Consider the following 24,091-nt stretch of genomic DNA (forward strand, 5'->3'; position numbering starts at 1 on the left):
CCTATGACACCTCCGTATTCAACATACCATTCCCTTAAAGCCAAATCAAAAGCCCTTCAAATAGAAACTAAGGAGAATAAATCTTGTGCTTCTCCCTTTGATTGAGAAAGAAGTGAAAAGAATGTTTGAGGCTGGTATCATAGCACCCATTAGATTTTCAGAATGGGTATCCAATCTTGTTCCCACAAGGAAGAAAACAGGGGATCAGACTATGTGTGGACTTAAGAAATCTGAACCAAGTCTCCCTTAAAGATCACTACCCACTACAAAAAATGGACCACATTCTACAAAGAGTAGTGGGGTCTTCAAGAATTTCTATGCTAGATGGCTTTTCAGGTTTTAAACAAATACTTGTTCACCCGGATGACCAAGACAAGACAACCTTTACAACACCGTGGGGAACATTTAAGTATGTGAAGATGCCTTTCAGACTAAAGAATGCAGGTGCTACCTTTCAAAGGGCCATGGACATTGCATTTGCCAAGGAAATCCATGATTTCCTAGTGGTTTACCTTGATGACCTTACTCCTTTCTCAAAATTTGATCAAGAGAACCTAAAACATTTGAGACAAGTGTTCCTAAACTGTAGGAAATATGGCATTTCCTTGAACCCCAAGAAGTCTTTATTTGGCCTTGAAGAAGGCAAATTGCTAGGCCATATCATTTCAAAAGATGGAATTAGAATAGATCCGGAAAGAATCCAAGCCATTTTGCAAATCCCTTATCCGAGAAACATCAAAGAACTGCAAGCATTCCTAGGAAAGATCAATTTCCTAAGGAGGTTTATCCCAAACTTGGCCGAGCTGATAAGAATGCTAAATAAAATGTTAAAGAAGGATTCCAAGGTAAAATGGACTTTAGAGGCCAAGCAAGCCTTTGAGGGCATAAAATCTGCCTTAACCCAAGCCCCAGTCCTCACAAGTCCTCAATTTCATAAAGATTTCATCATTTTTTCATTTGCATCTGAACACACCATTGCTGCTGTCCTGTTGCAGAAAGATGATCAGGGAAATGAAAAGCCAATTGCATTTTTCAGCCGAGCCCTTAGAGATGCACCCTTGAAGTACCAAATCATGGAGAAGCAAGCATATTCCCTTGTTAAAGCAATCAAAGATTTCAGAATTTACATTTTATATTCACATGTGATTGCTTATGTGCCAAATGATGTTGTAAAAGACATATTAACTCGGGAGGTCATAGAAGGAAAAAGAGGCAAATGGATTGCCAATATCCTTGAGTATGACATTGAGATAAAACCCACCAAGCTGATAAAGGGACAAGGTTTAACCAAACTGATGTCTGAAACCAATTTTCAAGCCTTATACATTAATCAACTGGACAACAAACAGGAGCTGGCGACTCCACAGATCAGTGAAGCTTTTTTGCAATCCCCATGGTATGCTGATATATGTTTTATATTGTTAAACCTGTGTTCTCCTCCAAGGTTGTCCAGAACCAAAAAGAGATTTTTAAAGATGAAAACATCAAAGTTTTGTGTCTTAGATAGTGCCCCGTTTTGGAAAAATCATGAAGGAATATTGCTGAATTGTCTAACTATGAATGAAACTGATAGTGTCATGAAAGAATTTCATGCAGGGGATTGTGGAGGGCACTTATATTGGAAGTCCACTGCTGATAAGATACTAAGGGCTGGTTTCTATTGGCCCTCTGTTAGGGTCACACCCTAACCCCCTTATTTATGTCATGGGATCACGTCATAGTCAAGAGTCAATAAAGCCCATATTAATATTTGTAAGTGGTTAACCCACAATTAATGACGGGACCACAGTTATTTGCAAATGGGTCGTAGTATTAGATAGATGGTATTAATAAAACCCACGGTATTGGCCCGTGGTATTGCATGTATGAGTCATATATAAAGGATAGAGACTCCCTGCGAGGAGCATTTTGTCTTATTTTGTAGTCGAGCTCTGCTCTATTGGAGGTTGCCCCCTCGAAGAGGCAAGTGAACATTACTCTCTGAATAATAAAATCATTGCTATTCTGTGTTCTGGGTATCTTTTCTTCGCATATTCTGCATTTGGGTATCATTTTGCAGGTTAAGAGCATAACAAGTGGTATCAGAGCACTTTCCAGGGCCGGTGGGATCTCCAATTCTTAGCAAAAAAAATTTCGGCTAGAGACGTGTTTCGGCGTCTTTAAACCACGGGATCTGTCGTTGAGCACATAAGCCTGCGGATTTGGGGAGGCATGCACGCAGGAAATACAAGAGGTGGTCATGTCTGTTGGACTCCCTTGTAACCCCTGTGGGTACCCCTTCGAGTAGTAGCGCATTAGACAGAACTGCGCACGGACTGTCTTCCACGTACCCTCTGGGTATATCGGGAGCCCCCTAGGCTCCCTTGCAACCTCGCCATAGATAAACTGTCGGTCGTCTTGTGGCTACAGTACACTGAGAACAGCACTCGGAGAGATTACTCGCCCATATGATAGGGAAGTCGGGTTGTACGGCTAAGGGTACGGTCGATCCTCCTTAGTTAGAGCCCTGAAACATTGGGCCGAGTACTACTGCCAGACCCTTATGTATATTACGATCTGTAGCACCTGACACTCCTCACGACCATAGTTTCCTTTTCTATCGGGGGATCACACATCATCTATTCCCGATCCACGTGTGAAAAGAGGTGCAGCAGCAGCAGACATCAGTCCTGCAGATCCATCAGATCCGTCGCAGCAGTTGTTCCGCCATTCAGATCTCTCAGACCCACCAGATCGGAGTTGTTTTGAAGGGTTCCTATACCGGGGTATACTTTTCGCAGGACTTTTCCGGGGCGCTTATTGGTGATCTAGCCCATCAGAATCAGGACGACGAGCTGAGCAAGGTGGTACCATTCAATTTATTAATACAAAATTTTTAGGCGGTCCCAATTTTTCATCAGGTTGGTGTATGGTAGAAACTAGAGCTCAAGCGATGGCCAATGAAAGGATGGACAAACTTGAAGACACTGTGAACTCCATCCAAACTGCGATGAACTCCGTCCAAACTGAGATTCGCGGACTAATTCTCCAGATACAGCAATTCCTCCCGAAGGGCAAGGAGCAAGCCCACGAGGAGGCGTATAATGGCCATGAATACAATGAGGGTGAGTCTAGCCACTCTCCTCACGTCTGGCACACCCATCCACCACCCAGTCAGCGACCTCCCAAGTTGGATGTGCAGAAATTTGACGGTTCTCACCCGTCCGCATGGCTAGCACAAATGGAGCAGTATTTCAAATTGAATCATATCCCAGATGATGCTAATAAGCTTATGTTGGGGAGCATGTACTTAGACAATGAACGGTGGCAATGGTGGGAATGGCATCAGTGTTGCAATGGACCTTTTAGGACCTGGACCCAATTTACCAAAGCTCTTCGAGATCGCTTTGAACAGGAAGACTCTTTTTTGGGTCGTCTCACTAAGCTCCGACAGACTGGTACAGTGGATGAATATATTAACGCTTTTGAAGCCTTATCCTTCCACACTAGGGGTATCACAGATGAGTTCTACACAGAATGTTTTATCAGCGGTCTTAAAGAAGCCATCAAAGCTCAAGTTCTACTTCACCACCCTCCCACGTGGACGGAGGCTTGCCAGGTAGCTCGTAAGGTGGAACATGCATTAGCAGCCCAATACAGTCGCCCAAATTTCCTCGCTAAAGGTCATCCCCCACAAGCTCACAACACGACTCAAACACTTAAGGTCCAAAAGGTGTCACCTGCGGAAATGGCCGAAAGAAGGAAGCAAGGACTATGTTACTACTGTGATGAAAAATACGCCCGAGGTCATAAATGCAAGGAGCCCAAATTTTTTCAAATAGATGCCACTAACTACAGCTCAACAGAGGAAGATCCATCACTTGAGGAACATGAGGCGCTAGAAGAAGACAACCCAAAGGAGAATGTCTCTGACGAGCCAGTTATTTCGCTGCATGTGTTGGCAGGGATTTCTTCCCCTCAAACTCTCAAAATCTGGGGTTTTCTTAAACATCGCCTAGTAGTAGTCTTGATTGATAGTGGAAGTACCCATAATTTCATCCATCAAAAAATCGCAGAAGCAGCGCATTGTTTTGTACGAGCAGTTTCTAACTTCCAAGTCCAAATTGCGGATGGGGGCACAATGAAATGTGAAGGCCGCTGTGAAAATGTCAAACTTCAAATGGGGGATTATCAGTTGAAAACCCACATGTTTGCCATACACATGGGGGGTTGCGACATTGTCCTTGGCGCTGAATGGCTCTGCACTCTTGGGCCAATCACAATGGATTTCCAAGAGTTATATATGAGTTTTAAGCACAACAACTCCACACATACCCTCCGTGGACTCCAGGCGGGAGCCCCCTCTATCATCAGCTCGCATAGGATGGAAAAATTGTTAAAAAAGGGCCATCATGGAGTAGTAGCTCAATTTAATGCCATCCAGGTAGTCGAAACCATGTCTCTGCCAATTCATCATGAGATGCAACAGATTTTAAATAACCATCGGACGGTCTTTGACAAGCCTAAGGAGCTTCCACCCTCGCGAGGGGACCATGATCATAGCATCACCTTGGTTCCAGGGGCCCAACCCCCAAATGTGAGGCCATACAGATATCCGTTCACCCAAAAGAATGAAATAGAAAAAATCATCAAGGAACTGTTGGAAGCAGGTGTCATTCGTCCCAGCATTAGTCCTTATTCATCCCCAGTGGTCATGGTGCTCAAGAAAGATGGGGAGTGGCAGATGTGTCCTGACTTCAGGGCCCTCAATAAGTTGACATTCAAAGATAAATTTCCCATCCCGGTGATTGACGATTTGCTGGACGAACTCAATGGGGCTCAATTCTTCACTAAGTTGGATCTTCGCTCAGGCTACCACCAAATTCGCATGAAGGAAGTCGACATTCCCAAGACGACTTTCAGAACTCATGAAGGCCATTATGAGTTCCTGGTCATGCCATTTGGTCTTTGTAATTCCCCCTCTACTTTTCAGAGCCTTATGAATCACATTCTCAAACCATATCTCAGAAAATTTGTCCTTGTCTTCTTCGATGACATCCTCATCTATAGTGGCACTTGGGCTGCACATCTTCAGCAGTATATCAACTCTTGCAACTGCTCCGCAAGCATAAATTATTTGTCAAGATGTCCAAGTGTTCGTTTGGCATGGAAGAAGTTGAGTATTTGGGCCACATTATGGGGCGTGAAGGTGTCAAGGTGGACCCCAAAAAGATCCGGGCAATGCAAGAATGGCCTCAACCTAAGACCTTGAAGGGCTTGAGAGTATTTTTGGGTCTCACAGGTTATTATCGTAAATTTGTCCGCAACTATGGCTGCATAGCGAAACCCCTCACTCAACTCCTAAAGAAAAATTCCTTCTTCTGGAACGAGGAAGCCCAACAGGCATTTACCACTCTCAAAAATGCCATGTGTTCCACTCCAGTCTTAGCACTACCGGACTTCACCAAATCCTTTGTCATTGAATGTGATGCTTCGGGTACAGGTATTGGGGCGGTCTTAATGCAGGAAGGGCGACCGTTGGCCTTCACAAGCCAACAACTCAGTGGGAGGAATCTGGGCCAATCTACCTATGAGAAGGAAATGATGGCCATCTTACATGCAGTCGAGACCTGGCGACCTTACTTATTGGGGCGACGTTTCCAAATCCGCACAGATCATCACAGTCTTAAATATTTTTTGGAGCAACGCCTATCCTCCCCACAACAAAATAAATGGTTAGCCAAAATGCTGGGATATGATTATGAGATCATTTACAAGAAAGGGAAAGACAATAGTGTAGGAGATGCATTATCTCGCCAATTTGAGGAGGAAAGTACTCTGCTCACAATTTCCCTCCCCATTCCAGACTAGATTGAAGAGGCTCGCAGGGAATGGTTTGCACATCCCGGGCTCTCCCAACTCATTTCTCAATTGCAGGTAGATCCTAATTCCACCAAGGGCTACTCGTGGCAGAATGATATTCTTCGCTACAAGGACAGAGTCGTAATCTCACCAACATCCACCCTCAAAAGTCGCATTTTGGCAGAATTGCACTCATCTCCCAATTGCAGGACATTCGGGCTTTCAGAAGACGTATGCTCGCACCAGAAGATCATTTTTTTGGACATGCATGAAAAAGGACATCCTCACCTTTGTAGCAGAATGTGATATCTGTCAACGCCACAAAGGGGAAACCGTCAACACACCAGGCACATTACAACCATTGCCCATTCCGGCATCAATTTGGACGGAGGTTTCTATGGATTTCATTACAGGTCTTCCAAATTCGGGGAACAAGTCAGTCATCATGGTGGTGGTGGCCCGACTGTCGAAGTATGCTCATTTCTGCACCCTACCCCACCCGTTTACACCAACTTTGGTTGCTCAATCTTTCATGGATCAGATCTTCAAATTGCATGGCATGCCCACTTCTATTGTGTCCGACCGCGACCCGATCTTCACCAGTAATTTTTGGCAGGAACTCTTCAGAATACAAGGCACTCAACTCAAACTCAGTACTTCATATCATCCGCAAACAGATGGTCAAACCGAAGCAGTCAACAAATGTCTGGAAACCTACCTTAGGTGTTTCACTTCAGAAAAGCAACACCTTTGGGTACAGTGGTTACCTCTGGCTGAATGGTGGTATAACACCAATTATCATGCCACCACCAAAATGACTCCCTATGAAGCAGTATACGGTCAACTTCCGCCTTCCCCTACTTCTTATCTCAAGGGGTGCTCCAAAGTACAAGCAGTGGATCAACTACTACAACACTGCGCAACCATGCTCGCCCATCTTAGAGAGAATCTTCATCAAGCTCAGAACCGCATGAAGCAACAGGTCAACCAACATCGCTCAGAGCGCCAATTTCAAGAAGGAGATCAGGTCTTTTTGAGGCTACAACCATATAAGCAAACATCACTCAAAGACAAGGGTTGTCAAAATCTCTCTCCAAAATTCTACGAACCATACCAAGTACTTCAGCGCATTGGAGAAGTGGCTTACAAGTTGGCTTTGCCACCTACGGAAAAAATCCATCCAGTTTTCCATGTATCGTGCCTCAAGAAAGTGATTGGGAACAATTGCCGAGTTCAAACCAGTCTACCTGAATTGGACGAAGAAGGGTCAATCTGGCTTCAACCCGAACAGGTTCTAGACACACAAGACAATCACCTGCGCGACCGCATGATTAAGGAAGTCCTCGTCAAAACCTCTCCGGAAGATGCAACTTGGGAACCAGCCACTATTCCTCAGTAGTTTTCGCAGCTTCAGCCTTGAGGACAAGGCTAGTCTTAAGGGGGAGGGCATGTTAGGGTCCCACCCTAACCCCCTTATTTATGTCATGGGATCACGTCATAGTCAAGAGTCAATAAAGCCCATATTAATATTTGTAAGTGGTTAACCCGCAATTAATGACGGGACCACAGTTTGTTGCAAATGGGCCGTAGTATTAGATAGATGGTATTAATAAAACCCACGGTATTGGCCCGTGGTATTGCATGTATGAGTCATATATAAAGGATAGAGACTCCCTGCGAGGAGCATTGTGTCTTATTTTGTAGTCGAGCTCTGCTCTATTGGAAGTTGCCCCCTCGAAGAGGCAAGTGAACATTACTCTCTGAATACTAAAATCCTTGCTATTCTGTGTTCTGGGTATCTTTTCTTCGCATATTCTGTATTTGGGTATCATTTTGCAGGTTAAGAGCATAACACCCTCTTTATTTGCTGATGTGAGAAAGTTTGTTGTTTCATGCCACAAATTCCAAATCTTTGAAGGCAAAAGAAAGCTTCTGCCCTTACCCCTTAACCCCATTTCAACCGAGAAGCCTTTTCAACAATGGGGTCTTGACCTCATTGGAGAAATCCATCCATCCTCTTCTAGCTAGCATAAGTGGATTCTAACAGCCACGAATTACTTTACCAAGTGGATTGAAGCCATCCCATGTAGGCAAGCCAATGACTCCACCATCATCCAATTCCTTGAAACCAACATTTTGTCCAGATTTGGCTGTCCTGAGAAGATCATTACAGATAACGCTGCTGCCTTCAAATCCAAGAAAATGATCAGTTTTTTCCACAAATTCCACATTACCTTAGGTCATTCCACAGCCTATTACCCTCAAGGTAATGGCTTGGCCGAATCATCCAACAAGAGTCTGATTAACATCATTAAGAAAGTCTTGGAGGAGAACAAGAAGAACTGGCACAAAAAGCTTGTAAATGCCCTATGGGCAGACAAATTATCAACCAAGAGATCCATTGGGATGAGCCCATATGAGTTATTATATGGCATGGAGGCCAATTTCCCCTCTTCTTTGGGAATCCCTGTTATCAAATTGCTGCAAGAGATGCAAGCACAACCAAATGATATCCAAAGAAGAATAAACCAAACCATCCATTTGTAGCAAACAAGAGAGCAAGTGTACGGCAGAGCTCAGATTTTACAAGAGAAGCTCAAGAAAATGTTTGACAAAAGAACCAAGGCTGAAGATTTCTACTTAGGCAACAAAGTCTTAAGATGGGATTCAAGAAGAGAGAACAAAGGAAAGCATGGCAAGTTTGATTTCCTGTGGAAATTCCCCTTTATTATTTCTACTGTTCAAGGCAACAACACATATTTTCTGAAGAGTTTGGATGGCATCACAGCTGAAGAAGGCCTTGTCAATGGCCGAATGCTAAAGCACTATCATGATCCCTTTTGTTGAACACAACATAACTTTGTATACTATCTGTACATTAATATTTGTATTTTCAGTACTTTTTCTTATAACAGGCCAATAAGAGGGAACAAAACAGCAAATTTTGAAGGAAAGATCAAAGGAAGCTCTATTTCAGATCTCTGTTTTTAGAATAATTCCAAATAAGTGCTCAGGCAGATTTCAATATGTTTGCAAACACCCAAAAGGCAAGAAGAAGAGCTGTAATTTTTTCTGCAATTCAGCTCAAAAGGATACTGCATATCAACTTATAAGAGTTCAATCAAAGGCATTGAGAAGAAGGAGAATTTCAGTTTACAGCAACAATTGAGAATCAAGGCATTCTGACCTGCTGTTCTTGGCTTTTCATTTTGAAAAAGCATCCCCAAGTGGAGCCATTGTTAGCCTCCTATTGCAATAGGTTTCATATTTCATGATTGACTATTTTACATGCCAAATATGTCATCTTGTCATGCTGCAAGGTTCCATATTTCCAAGAAGTTCCATTTTGAAGAATCATACCATTTTTGAAGAGTTCTATAGTTAAGGGAAAGCCAAACATCTTAATCTTGGTTTCCCTAGGTTTAAATTGCTTGTTTTAGAAGATAGAGAATGAATATCTGTCCAAACAGCTTAAGCTTGGCAGATCAGTAGCTAGGTAGAGAAATGAAGGAGCCCAACTGCTTAATCTGGACCCTTGGAAGAGATAAGGGTTGATTTTATATAGGAGGGCAGTTAAAAGAAAAGAAGACAATCAGGGTCTGCAAGTCTAAGTGCACCCATGCAAAAAGAATAAAAAATGCTAGGTGAGTAGGCTGGGTAAGTAGTTTTGTGGTTGCAGAATCAAGCTATGTGATCCATTTCATGTTTTCAAGTGTTATATATATTTAGATCACAATTATGAGGCAGTTTTTCATTTGGAGGAGCTCAAGCGAGGCATGTCTAACTCTCCCTTCTTCTTATTTCCCCAAATCATTCACTAACCTCCCCAAAGAGGTCAAGATCTGCTTGATATCTCTTCAGTTTCATCATATGTCATATCATTTGCCTAAGTAAAGGTTTGATTTGCTTAGGAGTACTCTTATTCACTCTATAAGTCATTTTTCCCTTTTAAGTGGCCTAAGATTTCTAAACTTAGCACTTTCTTGTCATTTTCATATTAACTTCTAAACATTATTATGTAAATCCCTATATATTTCCCCTTCCCCTTACTAAAACGCACTAAATAGCTCCCCTATGTACATATTCCCATCCCCTGGCACTTTAGCCCTATAACATCAGTTTGGGGAAATGCTGAGTTCATTTGGGGCCTAGCATTAGCCCTTCCGCATCTTAAACCTGGAGTTAGCTTAACCTCTGGTTAAACTAATAACCACACCCTCCCTCTCTCGCACATAAACCTTATAGCAGTATCCCCCGTGCATACATTTTATTTTGGATTAATTTGATATTCGGTTAAATTAATAACCATCGGCGCCCACATAAAACCCATATAACCCACAAACCCAAAGTTTTGACACCCCCACACATAAATAAATCAATCGAATATATAGCGGGCCTCTGTACATTAACCTACTGCCAGCTCCGCGCTTCGACAACCCTCCGATCCACCCTCCCAGATCCAACGGCTCTCGGCGATTTCGGAGCTGCCCCGACATCTGACGGTTAGCCTCCGATAGGCTAGCAGTTTCTCCACCGTACCAAAAGACGCGTGTCTCCACGCGATTGTATCGGGCGGGCTCTGACAAATACCACCCCCGTACAGAAGGCGGTCCGATGAAACCACAAACCGCCTTCTGTCTCTCCGCCCCTGACGTCAGTGCCAAGTTAGCCACTCACGTCACCTCTGCATCAACCCCCCACTGCTACGTGTCGCTTCCACCCCATCTTCCTCTGTCCTTACCCTGCCACCGTGTCCTGTGCCACGTCACCCTGCTGTATCGCCATGTCACCCTGCCGTACCGGGACCCACTGTTGACGTCATGCTAACATCACGCTGACATCATCACCGAAAAGGCGCGAAGGGAGAAAATCACAACAAAGGATGCTTGGAATGAAAAATTGAGGCAGTTTTCGATGCGAGATTAGCGCTTACGCTAAGAAAAAATGCTCAAAATGGAGGGCTTAAAAACCAGCCTCAGCCTAGCACAGTTATCAGGTTGCATTTCTTCATTGTTATTTGACAGGATTTCTTCATGTATGTTCATATTCAATCGGCCAGCACCAATAGCATTCTAGAGGCCACGAAAAAGATTTGCAACAGTTATTTTTGCCTTGAAAGGGCATAAAAGGGGCGACTTGACAGTTTCAAGAGTATCAGAGGAAAGATGAAGCCCAGACTCAATTAAAGAGTATCAGTGAAGCGGCAAAGAGTATTAGATCAGCAATATCAAAGCAGGTGAACATTAAAGGCCTCCATCCAAGTCAAAGAAGCAGTAAAGGCCATTCAAAGCTCATCAGATCGGGATTAGTGCACATTAAATCCACCTAAAAGCATCAGAACCACCTAAGAGGTACAGGTAAAAGACAAGGCACAGTTATTGCAGAAACACGGCACCGAGCCACCAGGGACACCATATTAACTCATTTTGATGCAGCTGCCTCTAGCGCAGCTCAAAAAGATATTTTCTTGCATTAATTTCAAGATAAGATTAGGTTAAAAGAACCATTTCCCTCAGACCTTTTTAAGGTCTGCTGTAATAGATATTTTTGGATATTTTCTCTATATAAACCACCCTAATTCATTGTTTAAAGGGTTGGTTGGTTGATAATCTACATTCAAGACTTGCGCTGTATATTTTGAGAGCTCTATAATCAAAGACTGCTGGAATGTTTTGGATGAAGAGCTGACTGTTGTGTTATTTAATGGCCAAAGAGTGAGTGTGGAATTCTTGTGCTACTACATGGCTCAATAAGTGTTTTCCTACCTCTGTTTACAGTTTACATATGTTTATGCACCATTGTGTTACCATCTAAATGGCAAGAAAGAAGAATAGCTTAGGTTTTGCTTGACTGCACCCTATGCTCAGTTCTTGTTATTTATATATGTTTTCTTCAGAAATGGTTATGAATATGCATACTTAAATGATCATGTTTACCCTGTTTCTTTCACATATGACTGTTATTGAGGAATTCTTGACTTCTCCTAGACAAACTTTCATTCATGAAAGACTCTTAGTTGCCTTTCATCTCTTACCTTCATTCCATCTTTATTCCAGCCTGATATTGTTCTATGTGTAGCTATCCTGCTCTGTACTCCTCTTGTGACCAAGAAAACACAACAACAAGCCCTAATCCATGACTCCATGCCCAATGGTTTGAACTTCTCACTCTATGCATCCCAACTCTGCTTGAAAACATCATCCTTCCCACCAAAATCAAAACAAAGCCCATGTACACCATAACTAGCCTAAAATCAACCCAAAACAAAGCTAAATTTTAAAGAGAGAGCCCTCTCTGACTGTAGGTAGGCTAGGACCTGCAGCCCAAAGATTGGTTTGTGGTTACCTCGGTCGTATCCCTTAAGGAGCCAAGGGACAACCTGAGTGATAACACCAATAAGGGAAAGATCTGTTAACTGATAATTGACCATGTTTTCCTAGAAAGCAGGTATGTCAAAAACTGTTTCAGGATTCATCATCAAACTGAACATTCTTAGGATAGCTATTTCAATAATAGTTGTATCTTCTGTTCCTAAAATCTTGGCCAAAAATTGAAGAATAGGTCTAAACTCCTCAACAAAAGTATCCAAAGGAAAATGAGTAGGTTCCAAAGGAAAATTCTTCCCAGCGGGCATTAAAAAGAAAGACAATTGAGCAAAATTTGACCCAAATAAGTCTTGGAAGGTAGAAAATAGGGTTTAGGGGGGTGGATTTGGATGGCTTGGTTGAGAGGTAACATCAGGGTGCTGAGGAGCTGGCTATTGTTTATATGTACTAGACTGCTTGCGGGCATCCCATGACACTTGTAACATGCAAACACTCAAAGAGCTAGGCTCTGAGATGAGAGTGGGAGGACCAGGGAAAGCACCCAAACATGAGGAATCTTTGTAGACTCCGGGTGAAACACCGGTGAGAGGATTTGAAGTCTACTTATCTAAAATTGATGAGATAATGGACTTAGGGGAGGTCACGAATGTCAGCTCAGAGTATGTCCATTGATCGATGGTAACGATCTTCCCTTCATGGGGGAAGTATATCTTGCGAAAAACTACAGATGCAACAGTTGACATGGAATATGTGTAACTACGACCCAATAGAATGTTGTAATCTAGAGGGGCATCAATAACCTCAATGTCTACATGGACAATATTTCCTACAAGAGTCACTAGACAATTGTGATACATGACGACAGGCTGGGAGGAGTGACTATCCCAAGACACAAAGTGATGGTGGATGGGGACAACTTAGGTGACTTAAGTTGTTTCCAAACAGTAGCGGACTTCACACAGGTGGATGCACCTTTGTCAATAATGCATCGAGAGATGATGGAATTATAGACTCAGACTGGTATCTAGAAAGCAATAGATGGAGGTAATGGGGTATGTTCTAATGTATCAACTGGGAAGATAATGAAACGATCGTCGGAAGGATCTACTACACCCAAAGAAGTTAGTAGATATTTCTTTTGATATGGGCATGACAGGAGCACTTCCAGCATCGACATGGAAGCAGGTGATTGTGCCAAATCGTCTACTATACTATATGTGTGGGTAGCTTGGTTAGAAGCCACATTATGGCATAATGGTCCCTTTCGGATCTTAGGAATTGACTCAACTTTAGGTTGAGTGATTTGCAGTAGACCATTTGGTGTCGTAAGAGGCTCCGTAGCTGTAGCTTTGGTTTTGGACTCAATGGCAGACGAAGTCAATGGATTTTCATATTGATGCGACCAAGTTTTCAAGTTGATATCAGAGGTGATAACATCATCAGAATTAATCATGAGGATATGGTTGTCACCAGGACTAGAAGGTTGGGGGGGATGAGCTTTTTGACCTAGCTGAGGTTGAGCAGCGACAAATCCTTACTGAGGGAAAGGATTTGTAAACATTGCCTTTTGAGATGGCACAGGATTCTGAGGCGATTGTTGGATGGGTGGTTGACCTATAGAAGTTGCTTAAGCTTCCCACATTTGGCGCATCTGGGGTAAGAGAGGACACTCATGTGTATAATGGCCATCTACACCACAACATGCACAAGGATTATTCGTACGAATGGCCTTGTTCTGCTTGGGCCCATTGCCCTATTGCTAGTTGTTGGTGTTAGGTGGGTTCCCCTGGGGTTCACTAGGTTAATTACCTTGATTACCCTGGTTACCCTTGTTACCTTTCCCCTTATTCTTTTTCTTTGAATTTTGGGGATTGGTCGCACTTTGTTATGCAAACACTTGACCTTGAGGGGGCAGTGGCTACTGGGGCTGAGGATGCATGGGAATATGTGGCTCTAGTGCTTGAGGGGCTGGAGCGCTCGACTATGCATATGGATAAGATGGTGGAGGAGCAACGGTTTGGTAGACAAGCTGAGCGTTGGCTGGCCCTTAAAACATGTTGCTAGTAGGAGGGGCATAAGTGTTGGAGGAACAGGTGCCCCCTTGTAGATAGCCATAACTTTGTTGAGTATATGGAAAAGGATGTGAAAGGGTTCCAACGATATTTTTGATGGCTTGAGATGCCCCCAATGCATTGACACCTCCAGGATGGGGGAGGTATGGAATAACGGTATGGACATAACCGGATTGCCCATAAATCAAGTCATATCTCAGAGCGGTTTGGAGAGCTTTTTCCTCGGTTTGAGGAAAATGGGACGCGACATCTTTGGAAATGGGTGATAAAATGCTCCTAAGAAACCAATCAAGGTAGACACGGTCTTCGAAGGGTGGGGAATGACATGTGATCCTCCTTTTATGCCATTCCTGAACATGATCGGAAAGATGCGTCGCAGAGGACTGATGGAATGCGATCAAGAGCTCTATACCTGTATCATATCGGAGAAGTAACTGAAAATATGAGAGGAATGCTTTAGCAAGCATCATGAAAATGGAATGAGAGGTGGTGGGCTAGTCTACATACCATTTTACAGGATCTCCAGTGAGCATGCGTTGGAACAACTGAAGATGAATGGAGTCATCAGTAATGGCATTGGATGAACACCACATATGGAAGGATTGGACGTTATTTGTAGGGTCCTATCCATATCGGAGGGATGCTTAGTCGGCATAGCAGGCCAACCAGCATCATGGTGTATTGAGTCATTTATCAACTAGCTAAAATCTAGGAGACTTAACCCAGCCATAAAAGGGAGCATGGGGTAGAACCAGAGCCAACACCAGGTTGGGTTCCAACACCAGCAGTAGGTCCATACATGGTGACGATATGTGGTGGAGGAGGCTCATAATAAAATGAGGAATCAGATGAACTAGAAGAAGAGTCAGTATGGGGACTCGATGGACTATGAACTCGAACCCCACGGGGAGGAGTAATATGTCCAAATGGAAACTGGGGATGAAGGCCTAAGAGTCTCCACAACAAACGCCTTGGTGGCACAATGGTGGTAAGACACAAGTGACACAGAAATGGTGAAGGGAGATCAACAAGATGTTTTTGTCTCTATGTGGGGAGATAAATTAATTATGTGAAGTCTTGGCTTGGCGGTGTTAAGAAAACACCCTTCTCTTAAGGTGTGCTTGTTTGTGCAAGTGTGTTTATTAATTAATCCGAGATCATGTTTGAAGAAATAAAAAACATTGTTGAAAATAAACTGAAATTGAAAACAAAAAATGAACAACAAATCAATTAACTAAACCCCACCCAAACTAGGTTTGCAAACATTGTGTTGGTTGGTGGCGAAATCAATTGAAAACACACTAAAAAGGAAAAGATATCTAATCATCAGTGTGACTAGGATCAAATGACACTATGATGCTAGAAAGTGGTGCATGAACAACAAAAAACCAGAGAGGAAAATCACTGAAAAAGATAGGGAGACAGGTGTAAAACCTAGGGCAACCAATGGGACCCTAAGGGAAAATGACCAAACAAGGTTTAAGATGAAACTTCGGATGGAAACAACATATCTTTGAAGATCTGAAATAGGAAGGTACAAATCTAGAAAATATGGCCAAAAGCGTTGTAGAAACTTAGACTTCTTACTCAGCTAAAATCCTCCTATAAAGGTGGAAGCATACTAGAAGCCCTAAGGGGTTAAATTCCACTTCGATGAGTAAATCTCAGTATATCAAGGCCTAAGTGGGGTGAGGAAAGGGATCAACCAACCTGATAGACAAATCATGAAAAAACCCAGAAACATATCTGAAAATATCCCGGAAACCGTAAAAATCGTAGGTATTGACCTGATTCCAGGGAGATCGTACCTTTTGGGCTAGAAGGTGCACTCTAGACCTCTAGATCGCACTTATGGGGCAAAAAAGTGTGATTTCTTCTCCTTGATTCCTGGTGTTGGGATGGGGTCCCCTTAGGTCAATTTTGGGGCAAAAGCCCAAGTTTTGATGTAAAAAGCTGAAAAGTATCTGCAAATTGTGGTTGTGGAGTGCATAGCTAGTTAAAAGTCAAAAATGGGTTTTTTACCCTACTTTATGTAAATTTGAGTTGGCTTTTGAGATCTACCCATGGTCCATGGACCATGGGATGGTATAAATAGGTGTGTCTTAGAGAGTCTAAGGTAATGGAGATACTTTGGTCGATGGGTACGAAGGAAGAAGTCTAGTGTAGAGAAGGAAGTCTTAGAGGGAAGGGCTCTGCAGCTAAGTGCGCAGAAGATTAGAGTAGTTTCTGTAGCTGAGTGTACAGACCCCTGCAGCTGAGTGCATAGGGAAGTTTTGAGTCTGTAAACCTTTTTTGAATATCAATAAAAAAGATTGTTCTATAAATTCCTGTATTTGGTCCCTTTACTTCTATTATGTATGAATGTGCTATATGCTGTGATGAATGATGGCTTTATAAAATAATGATGTATTGACGTGCGACTTTACTTGATTTGTATTGTTATCTGAACATAATTAATGTTAAGTGACTACGCGAATGTCATAACACTTTCTATTGAAGTTACTGAACACTTAGGTAATTCCAAGTAATTACTGATCTAAGGGTAATCTAAGGTGTGTGTAAGTAGCTAATTGGCATGTTCAAGGTTCGCAAAAATCAACCATAGATCTTCGCGGTGGTCTAGAGGCCAATTAACAGAAGTTACAACACTAGGCTGCAAGAAAATAGAGGTCAGCACGAAGGCAGATCTAGGTCGCCAAAAGGACTTCACACTGATCTATGGGTGTGGAAACTTGGTTCCAGCATCCCCCCATACTGCTTCGGGTGAGACTTCAGTCTGCGCATCATGAATTGATGCCAAAAGGGCTAGTAGTGTAAGAATTTTTTTGGTGCAACTAACTCTGAACCTAGGTCAGGACCCGCTAAGCCAACAAATGGTTTTGTTGCCAGGATCGAGATTTGCATAAAGAGATGTGTGATGTCGCATCACTGGAATCCGACCAAGAAGGAAATTGAGAAGTTGTTGGATAGAAAGATCCATGAATTCACTGTGCAAGAAAACATAAATCCACGCCTGACAAAAGAACAGTGGTTGGACAAGTATTTATACATAGAAATACACGAAATATTCTTCTGCACCTTCCCTATTGAACTATACGAGTGGATCACTAAATTGGCAGACGACCAAGGAAGGTGGAGCCTTGACGGTCCGAAAGTTTGGACCCCAAAGCTCGTGCAGAGGTTGGAAGCTTCTGAAGATAAGATCGCCCACGTAGTTGATCACTGGCTTAATCGATTCATCAGAGGATTTGTTACAGAGTTTGTGGTTGATACCTCAGTCAACTACAATGAAGCAGAGTGACGCTTCTTCAAGGGATCACGAGGTAAGTATTTGAGATCTTTGAATGCTTGGATTAAGATGCTCTTGTGTGAAAATTGGGTTATATCATTACCTTGATGTTTGGATATACGCAAAGTGGACGAAGCTTTAGAAATCAAGGAAAATTAGGTCCTAAATATAGTCCATTGATTGGACCTCCTTCAAGTGATGATGAGGGAGAAACATAGGCTTCACTGTAGAGCGCTATCTAGTTGATAAGGTAGGTTTTTCCACAGATACCTCATTCGTCCACACCACCTTCACCTTCACCTCCACAACATACACACTCACCCACACCACCACCACCATCGCCACTAGTCGAAATGTCGAATATGATGAAGTTGCGAGTTTTCAAGGGGTTAGGAAGTGAGGATCTGGATCAGTTTTGGTTTGTTGCGAAGGCTATGTGGACAACACAACAAATTACGGATGATAATATAAAGAAGGTGCAGTTGGTCACCTCTCTGCAAGACTGCACACTAACATGGTATGTTAAGTACTGCACTGATAATCCGTTGGCATCATTAGCAGATACTCAAAGCGCTTTGAACAAGGAATCGGTAAGCCTAAATTTGCCTTGAAATCGGTAATTGGATTTAAGGAAATCATGATGAGGCCCGGTGAAACACCATGGGATCTAGATCAAAGACTGAAGGGTGGGATCCGCAAAGCTATTATGAATCTCATAGATAGTTAGCACCACGATTGTTTTATAGCCACACTCTTGCCCCACCTAAGGATTTCTTTGTCACAGCAAAAGATAGTAACTCAGGCAAAATCCCTGGAAATCGTGATGAGATTGCATGAGAGACCTATCAAGGATGCTTATTTGGGAGTTAAAAATATTCATGCAGAGTTGCAAAACCTCTGCTTGGAGTTACAAAGCTTGAAAAAGGAAAAAGTGGCTCGGCCGAAGGTGCACAAAGAATTTTGGTGTCTCAAGTGTAAAAACGAGGGGCATGATAAAGATCATTGCCTTGTCTTCACGAATTACATCACAGGAGGGGGGCTAATGCCCGTAAGTGAGGAAGCCCCAACAGGACCAAGTGCAAGGCCTGCACTATGGTGCGCTATCTGCCAAGTGGCGGGAAAACATGTAACAGACAATTGTCACTTACTGCAAAAGTTTGTCCACACACTGCAACAATTGTTCTGCGTTTTTTGAAAATTGGTGGGCCACGATGAGCACCAATGTCGAAGCTATGAATTAATGATGGAGAGGACATCTACATATCAAATGCAAGAAGAAACGCAACCTCTAGATCAGGGCGTTGGGGGAATGCATGGAGGATATCAGGGGCTCGAATGAGGTCAAGGAGGAGGAGGACCTGGTAGGGGTCATGGGCAGGTCATTTGTTACAATTGCAGAATGTCAAGACAATATGTGTGGGTGTGTATGAATTAGACACGCCCGTCATGTCAATACTGCACTTAGTTTGACCACAACATCGATGAATGTCCTGTGTTGATAGCCAAGAAGCAAGCGAAGAAGGCACAACCTTAGCATCCTACCCAGAACTTACAGATGATGAGGGTCGAGCCCCATGAAGAGGACCTGAATGTGAATATTGTGCTGCGAAGCGGGATCATGACTGTTGACGATAAGGGGAAACAACTTGAAGAAGGTGGATGGGTCCGTAAGGCCCCAAAGAAGGAGACTGGTTTCGATTTGGAGCACATGAAGGAAACATTCATGGAAGTGAAGAAAATCTTCGTTGAAGCCTCTACCTCAGGGATTCAGAACAAACTGCCAGATACCAGCGATCCTACAGAGGTTGACCCCTCTATGCTTACCACCTTCTTAGAGACTTGTATGAAACTACTGCGTGATGGCAAGGTTGTGAAAGGACTATAAGAGTTGATAAACAAATGTGCCTATAAGGATAATGCTCCTGATGGACTCTGTGTAGTTAGAAAGATTGGTAAGCATAAGTCAAGAACAGGGCACGAGATGAGGCCTACCACACAAATAGGAGACTATGAGATGGACCAAGTTATTTTGGATTTGGGGTCTGACATGAACTTATTGCCTAAATAAACCTGGGAGAGAATGTGGAGACCTATGCTACAATGGTCTCTGATTCAACTAAGGATGGCGAACCAGTAGAAGATTATCCCTATGGGATGATTACAGGGGGTTAACATAGATATAGAAGGTGCATGCGCACTGGCCGATTTTGAAGTGATAGAAATTTTTGATGATAGCAATCCATACCTCGTGGTCCTTGGAATAGATTGGGCTATTGATATGAATGGGGTAATCAACTTGAAGAAGTGAATAATGTCATTTGAAAGAAAATTGCTTCGCGTTGTAGTACCATTGGACCTTGCAGAAGGGCGGTGTTATACCGAACCGGTCCGCGACTATGAGGAAAGTGCAATGATTTGGATCAAATCTACAAAATGATAGTGCGAGACCAAGATTGGGTCAATCCAACAGTTGATGGACGGATAGCATGGGACTGAGAAAGTTCATGTACCTCGGATTCTGATGAAGAGTTGGAACATTGGAAAAATAGGTTGCATGAAGTATCCACACTGCGTTGCAACATGATGACCAAATCGTTGCGTTGTGTGTCGTCGGAGGTAAGAAATTTCTCTTTTCACAATGGTTTAACTGACGTAGATAAATTTTTGTATTCTTTTGAAAGAGAAGTTCCAAAGGATCACCGCTTCCAATTGTTGGATTTGGCACTGAGTGTTACGCCCGCTTGGTGATGGGGTACGCACAAAGACAACTTTAATGAGTGGTGCGATTATAGAAGGATGATGAGAATGCAATTTGGTTGTCCTAAAGTACAATTAACTGAGAAGTATGATGGGATGAATGATCCGCACGATCATTTGGCCAAATGGACTATGGTGTATGGGACGGAGTCGCAGCCAGAATGGGTGCATTTAGTTTGTCACGCTCTGAATATAATCCCTATGAATTGGTATTTGGAAACGGAGCTCTGCCATGACACCATAGAGTGGGATATATTAAAAGAAGAATTATTAATGACCTTCAGCTTTGAAGACGGATTCGAAAGCATCGATGAGGCACTGCAGGAGATTAAGGCAGTGATCTTTCGAATTCTGTGGGATCCTTTAGAATTGGTTCAATTGGATTGGAGCACCCAGTTGCACCATGAGTTGGAATACAATAATATGTCTGTTGAAGTGGAGGATGAGGATCCAAGTAATATCGATGTCCCAGAGACGGAAGGTCACCGCGAGGTTGAAGTTCCGCAGATAGAGAACCTCAATATCACCGCGCCGCTAAAGACTAGGCATGTAAACATTGGTAATGAAGTGGAGCCTAAATTCACAAAGATCGGAGATTATTGGGATGATGCCATAGTGGACAAAGTTTCTGAGCTACTCCACGAGTACCAAGATCTTTTTCTTACAAAATTTTCGGCCTTGAAAGGCATCATAGGCAATTTGGGAGTGATGAAAATAACTTTGATATCGGATGCAAAGCTCGTTAAGCAAAGGCCATATCACCTTAATACAAAATGCAAGGAAAAGGTCCACTTGGAGTTGGACAAGATGCTTGAGGCGGGTATTAATAAACAAGTGGAGGAATCTGATTGGGTGAGCCCAATGGTAGTTCAGGAAAAGAAGCAGAAGGGAGAGATAAGGATTTGCGTAGATTTAAGAAAGCTTAACAATGCTTGCATTCATGATCCTTTCCCGACATTGTTTACTGATGAGGTACTGGATAATGTGGGAGGGTAGGAGGCCTACTCATTTACTGATGGGTTCTCTGGATACCATCAGATGAAGATCGCACCAAAAGATAGGAGTAAAACTACCTTCGCGATGGAATGGGGGTGTTTTCAGGACATAATGATGCACTTCGGACTTAAGAATGTGCCGATGATATTCTCTCGCGTAGTCATCGTTGCGTTCAAAGAATTTATTCAAAAATTCTTAGAGGTATATTTTGATGACTGGACAATGTTTGGGCTAGTAAAGTGCCATGTAGCGAGTCTGTGCTTAATGTTGGATACGTGTTGAAGGTATCAGATCGCACTGAACCTGAAGAAGTGCTTGTTTTGTGTCCCCTTTTGGATTTTGTTGGGTCATGTGGTATGCAAGCAAGGACTCATGGTGGACCCTACCAAGATTGAGGTAATAATCAATTTGGAAGCGACAAGGAGTGTTAAACAAAGGCGCAAAAAGCTGGGCCATACTAGGTTCTATCAAAAGTTCATCAAGGCTTATGGTCAAATTACCGTGTCCATGGAGAAGTTGCTAAAGAAGGATGCTACATTTTGTTGGGATGAAGAATGTCAGTGCAGTCTAGATGTCTTGAAGGAAAAGATGGTCACTGCACTGATATTGGTCTTCCCGGATTGGAAAAAGGAATTCCATGTGCACATTGATGCCTTGTATATTGTGTTGGGAGCAGTGCTAACACAGGTTGGTGAAGGAGAGATGGATCATCCTATAGCATTTGCAAGCCGAAAGTTGTCAAAAATTGAAAAGAATTATTCGACAATAAAGCGTGAAGGATTGGCTATGGTGTATGTGCGCAGAAAATTCAAACACTATCTGTTGGGCGAACATTTCAAGATGTACACAGACCATTCTACATAGAAGTATTTATTCAATAAGCTTGTGTTGGGGGGGGGGGGATATGCAGGTGGCTGTTGTTATTTCAAGAATATGATTTTGAGGTAATTGTGAAACTAGGAAGGTTAAATGTAGGACCTAACCATTTATCATGCATTGAGACAGGAGATGAGCCTACTAATTTGGAGGAATGGTTGCTCGATGAGCATCTCTTCACGGTCCGTGGTGGGCTCCAGTATTGTAGCAATAATGCTACAACTCCTGGAACTCCCTTCTTTAATTTTATCAACCCGGTAGTTCGTAACAAACTTGGAAGTGACGGTGCTGTATGCACAAGTACTAGCTCTTTCCGCAGCTGTCACTTGGTCAGCTGGCACAAGTCCGCTAGGAGCTTAAGCCAACTTCTATGAGCTCTTAGAAGAAGCTTTTTAATTGATGGATGAAAGCTAACTCGAAGGAAGCTAATCTAATTGCAAAAAGAAACTGGAAGCCAAAAAGAAACGCAAACCCTAGCAAACCCTAATTCTACCAGCTAGTCCTACTAACACAAAGGAGAGCATGCAAACTACTGAAAGAGATGCCATTACTTCTATGAAGGTAAAATACATGTTTCTAGACTACCTCTATCTGAAGAAAACATCTTTTTGTATTTTTGATTAAGTTGTTGGAATTATCATGCATGTGCTTTTAACTATTTTTGACTGTGCAGAGGTGGATCAAGGAGAAGAAATGCTTGGAAGAGGTCGAGAAGGTTCAGAGAGGGTCTAAGGAGTCCCTAACACCCTTCCAGAGAGTTTCACAGAGTTTGGCTATCAAGAAACCTCATTCGTGAGCTTCTACAGGAAGTCTGCAGGGGTTCTACAGGATGTTTAGGATTTCTACAGGATGTTCTGTAATTTTTCTACAGGATGTTTAAAAATTGGATTTTGGAGGATGGGTGAGTGAGGTAAGGTGCATGAATGGATAGGGAGGCAGAGTAGGGGCCTGAAATGACCCAAGGACTGATGGTTGGAGTGGTGAGAGGGTGTGGAAAGCTGGCTTGACTTAAAGAAGGCTAAGACAATGGAGGAGCAATAAGGTAGGGTTACGTGGGCAGAAAGACAGTTGTGAGACGAGGAAACTAACTAGGAGATGGAGCAGCTGGCCTGGACGAAGCTTGGGTAAATGAGAGAGAGATGGAGATGCCCTACACGGTGTACACTTAACTGAATCAACTAAGTCCTGCACACAATCGAAATCTTAGCTAATCTAGTCTAACTGTCAATGAAACAAATGAACAACAGCTTTATTCATAAAGAGAACCATGTACAACACTTAAGCAAAGAAGAATTTCAAAAGGCCTGAACACATGATTAACTCCTACAAATGAAAACATTACACCAAAGATTGCATGGACAAGCAAACTAGTGTTTTTGTTGGGCAGCAAGGTCACCTTTGTCCCAACTCACGATCCCACTGAGGGAGAGGTAAGATCAGAGGTGCTTGAGCCCTTTTTCCAAGGATCCTTTATGTTATTAACCTATCAAATCAATCTGAATATGAAAATCTACTTTAATCATCAAAAGCAACCTAAATAACAAAACAAGATTTAGATCTAAATGGCAGATTTTATTCTAAGAATGCAGCAAAGACACATAAAGGTAAACAAAGGAGGTACTGGGCGCTTGAGATGGGACCAACCCCAAGAGCTACAGCCTCCTAAGAGAGATTTAGAGCTGGTGCAAAGCTGGATTCATCTTTATTGAGCAAGAAAAGAAGAGTTACATCAAAACTGTCCACAAGGAGAACTTGAAAATGAGCTGAAAGCGAAGCTAATCTATTGCCTAAAAATCGAACTGAAAAATGACTATAAAATGACTAACTACTAGCTACAAATTGACTAACCACTAGCTAACCAAAATGAGGCCCTAAGCCTTCTTATTTATACAAATTGAGGACCCCAACAGTCCTCCTAAACTTTAGGGACTCGG

This window comes from Pinus tabuliformis, chromosome 7 (assembly GCF_031772625.1).
Source record: "Pinus tabuliformis cultivar Carrire ecotype Pingquan chromosome 7, CPIR1, whole genome shotgun sequence".
Taxonomy (NCBI): Eukaryota; Viridiplantae; Streptophyta; class Pinopsida; order Pinales; family Pinaceae; genus Pinus; species Pinus tabuliformis.